The sequence below is a fragment of the Lygodium microphyllum genome, chromosome 30 (assembly GCF_053477565.2).
Source record: "Lygodium microphyllum isolate KBCC chromosome 30, Lygodium_microphyllum_v1.1.10, whole genome shotgun sequence".
In the NCBI taxonomy this organism is placed as follows: Eukaryota; Viridiplantae; Streptophyta; class Polypodiopsida; order Schizaeales; family Lygodiaceae; genus Lygodium; species Lygodium microphyllum.
Window position 1 is genome coordinate 21,562,262 of NC_141164.1, and position 4,991 is coordinate 21,567,252.

Sequence of the window (4,991 nt, forward strand, 5' to 3'; positions counted from 1 at the left end):
ATTTGGGAATCCACTTCTAATGGTCTTATTTAGTTTATTTGCTATACTCATTAGTATGTAGTGGTTTGCTTAGGCTTGCAATCATTGATTGAGCATGGTTTTAACCCCCCTCCTTATGGGTCGTGCGAGTGAGGTTAAGGATGTACTGGTGTCACTTGCTTCAAAGAAACAAGTGTACCATGGATGAAAGCTCTGGCGATCATTACATTGGGAAGCTTTGGGAGTATGCACTATGTACCATAATCAACCATCCACTTGCCACGTCCAAGTGGTGCCTTGTGCCTCTTTTCATAGCTCACAACCTAGTTGATTCGTTTTTTCTAAAATTTTGAGCTTGGGTCAATGGTGTGTTTTCTTATTAGAGCATTCTTGTGTGCTAGCTATTACACTTATGATAGGGGACTTGTCACCTTTCACTCATTTTCTTGACCTTTTTTGTGGGTTGGCAATAGTTGGCACTATGATTGATATCCTTGATTTGTAACTCAGGATATCACTATAGACTTTGACAAGACCAATGACAGTGGTAATTTTGGCAGCCATATCTAAGGGTCAACTATATAATAGCATGTAACAATGCCTTTGGGACCCATCTACCATGGGTATGGTTGTAAGGGTAGCACTTTCAATCCAAATGATGGTAGATGGATTTTCACACCCATTGAACCTAATATTGCCTCTATGTATTTGCATTTAGCTTTGGGAATCCATTTCTAATGGTCTTATTTAGTTTAATTGCTATACTTGTTAGTATGTAGTGGTTTGCTTAGTCTTGGAATAGTTGATTGAGCATGGTTTCAAACCCCCTCCTTATGGGTTGTGCCTAGTGAGGTTGAGGATGTAGTGGTGTCACTTGCTTCAAAGAAACAAGTGTACCATTGATGAAAGCTATGACGATCATTCATTGGGAAGCTCTCGAAGTATGCACTATGTACCATAATCAACCATCCACTTGTCATGTCCAAGTGGTGCCTTGTGTCTCTTTTCATAGCTCACAACCTAGTTGATTCGTTTCTTCTGAAATATTGAACTTTGGTCAAAGATTTGAATTTTGATGAGACTATTCTTGCGTGCTAACTATTTCAATTATGATAGGGGGATTTACACTTTTCACTCATTTTCTTGACCTTTTTTGTGGGTTCTGGCACTATGATTGATATGCTTTATTTGTAACTTAGGGTATCACTATAGACTTTGAGAAGACCAATGGCAGTGGTAATTTTGGCAGCCATATCTAAGGGTTACCTATATAATAGCATGTAGCAATGCCTTTGGGACCCATCTACCTTGGGTATGGTGGCAAGGGTAGCACTTTTAACCCAAATGATAGTAGGTGAATTTTCACACCCATTGAACCTAATGTTGCCTCTGTGTATTTGTGTTTAGCTTTGGGAATCTGCTTCAAATGGTCTTATTTAGTTTAATTTCTATACTCGTTTGTATGTAGTGGTTTGCTTGGGCTTGGAATACTCGATTGAACATGGTTTTAACCCTGGTCCTTATGGGTTGTGCCAAGTGAGGTTAAAGATATAGTTTTAACCCCCCTCCTTATGGATTGTGGCAAGTTAGGTTAATGATGTAGTGGTTTCACTTGCTTCAAAGAAACAAGTGTACCATTGATGAAAGCTATGGCGATCATTACATTGGGAAGCGTTGGGAGTATGCACTATGTTCCATAATACCCCATCCACTTGCCATGTCCAAGTGGTGCATTTTGCCTCTTTTCATAGCTCACAACCTAGTTGATTACTTTTTTCCAAAACTTGGAGCTTGGGTCAGTGGTTGTTTTTTAAGGAGAGCATTCTTGTGTGCTACCTATTACACTTACAATAGGGGGCTTGTCACTTTTCACTCATTTTCTTTACCTTTTTTGTGGGTTGGGCAATAGCTGGCACTATGATTGATATGCTTTATTTGTAACTTAGGGTATCACTATAGACTTTGAGAGGACTAACGACAATGGTAATTTTGGTAGTCATATCTAAGGGTGACCTAAATAATAACATGTAGCAATGCCTTTGGGACCTATCTACCTTGGGTATGGTCGCAAGGGTAGTACTTTCAACCCAAATGATGGTAGGTGGATTTTGACACCCATTCAACCTAATATTGCCTCTATGTATTTGCGTTCAGCTTTGGAAATCCATTTCTAATGCTCTTATTTAGTTTAATTGCTATACTTGTTAGTATGTAGTGGTTTGCTTAGCCTTGGAATAGTTGATTGAGCATGGTTTTAAACCTACTCCTTATGGGTGGTGCCAAGTCAGGTTGAGGATGTAGTGGTATCACTTGCTTCAAGGAAACAAGTCTACCATTGCTAAAATCTATGACGATCATTAGATTGGGAATCTCTCGGAGTATACACTATGTACCATAATCAACCATCCACTTGTCATGTCCAACTAGTGCCTTATGTCTCTTTTCATAGCTCACAACCTAGTTGATTCGTTTTTTCTAATATTTTGAGCTTGGGTCATTGGTTTGTTTTATTATGAGAGCATTCTTGTGTGCTAGCTATTTCACTTAGGATAGAGGGAGAGACACTTTTCACTCATTTTCTTGACCTTTTTTGTGAGTTCTAGCACTATGATTGATATGCTTTATTTGTAATTCCGAGTATCACTTATAAACTTTAAGAGGACCAATGGCAGTGGTAATTTTGGTAGACATTTCTAAGGGTTACCTATTTAATAGCATGTAACAATGCCTTTGGGACCCATCTACCTTAGGTATGGTCGCAAGGGTAGTACTTTCAACCCAAATGATGGTAGGTGGATTTTCACACCCATTGAACCTAATATTGCCGCTATGTATTTGCTTTTAGATTTGGAAATCCATTTCTAAGGGTCTTATTTAGTTTATTGCTAGATCGGTTTTTAGTATGTACTGGTTGGGTTAGGCTTAGAATAGTTGATCGAGAATGGTTTTAACCCCCCTTGTTATGGGTTGTGCCAAGTGAGGTCAAGGATGTAGTGGTTTCACTCGCTTCAAAGAAACAAGGGTACCATTGATGAAAGCTACGGCAATCATTACATTGGGAAGCTCTCGGAGTATGCACCATGTACTATTATCAACCATCCCCTTGTCATGTCCAAGTGGTGCATTGTATCTCTTTTCCTAGCTTACAACTAGTTGATTCGTTTTCTCTCAAATTTTGAGGTTGGGTCAGTGGTTTTTTTTTTTAATGAGAGCATTCTTGTGTGCTAGTTATTACACTTACAATAAGGGGAGTGATACTTTTCACTCATTTTCTTGACCTTTTTTGTGGGTTTGGCAATAGTTGCTAGCACTATGATTGATATGCTTGATTTGTAACTGAGGGTATCACTGTAGACTTTGAGAGGAGAAATGGTAGTGGTAATTTTGGTTGCCATATCTAAGGGTTACATATATAATAGCATGTAGCAATGCCTTTGGGACCCATTTACCTTGGGTATGGTCGAAAGAGTAGCACTTTCAACCCAAATAATGGTAGGTGGATTTTCACACCCATTGAACCTAATATTGCCTCTATGTATTTGTATTTAGCTTTGGGAATCCACTTCTAATGGTCTTATTTAGTTTAATTGCTATATTCATTAGTATGTAGTGGTTTGCTTAGGGTTGGAATAGTTGATTGAGCATGGTTTAGCCACCCCTCGTTATGGGTTGTGCCAAGTGAGGTTAAGGATGTAGTGGTGTCGCTTGCTTCAAAGAAACAAGTGTACCATTGATGAGAGCTATGACGATCATTACATTGGGAAGCTCTCGCAGTACGCAGTATGTACCATAAGCAACCATCCGCTTGTCATGTCCAAGTGGTGCCTTGTTTCTCTTTTCATAGCTCACAACCTAGTTGATTCATTTTCTCTAAAATTTTGAGCTTGGGTCAATGGTTCGAATTTTGATGGAAGAATTCTTGTATGCTAGCTATTTCAATTGCGATAGGGGGATTGACACTTTTCACTCATTTTCTTGAGGATCATTACATTGGGAATCTCTCAGAGGTTGCACTATGTACCATAATCAACTATCGACTTATCATGTCCAAGTGGTGCCTTGTATCTCTTTTCATAGCTCAAAACCTAGTTGATTCATTTTTTCTTATATTTTGGGCTTGGGTCAATGGTTTGTTTTTTTATGAGAGCATTCTTGTGTGCTGGCTATTTCACTTAGGATAGGGGAAGAGACACTTTTCTCTCATTTTCTTGACCTTTTTTGTTGGTTCAGCAATAGCTGGCACTATGATTGATATGCTTTATTTGTAACTCAGGGTATCACTTATAGACTTTAAGAGGACCAATGGCAGTGGTAATTTTGGCAAACACATCTAAGGGTTACCTATATAATAGCATGTAGCAATGCCTTTGGGACCCATCTACCTTAGGTATGGTCGCAAGGGTAGCACTTTCAACCCAAATGATGGTAGGTGGATTTTCACATCCATTTTACCTTATATTGCCACTATGTATTTGCTCTTAGCTTTGGGAATCCACTTCTAATGGTCTTATTTAGTTAATTACTATACTCGTTTTAGTATGTAGTGTTTTGCTTAAGCTTGGAATAGTTGATTTAGAATGGTTTTAACCCCCCTCCTTATGGGTTGTACCAAGTGAGGTTAAGGATGTAGTGGTGTCACTTGCTTCAAAGAAACAAGTCTATCATTGCCGAAATCTATGATGATCATTACATTGGGAATCTCTCAGAGTATGCACTATGTACCATACATAATCAACCATCCACTTGTCATGTCAATTGGTGCTTTATGCCTCTTTTCATAAATCACAACCTAGTTGATTCGTTTTTTCTTCTAAGGGTTACCTATATAATAGCATGTAGCAATGCCTTTGGGACTCATCTACCTTGGGTATGGTTGGAAGGGTAGTCGATTCTCATACCCATTGAACCTAATATTGCCTCTATGTATTTGTATTTAGCTTTGGGTATCCACTTCTAATGGTCTTATATTAGTTTAATTGCTATACTCATTAGTATGTAGTGGTTTTGCTTAG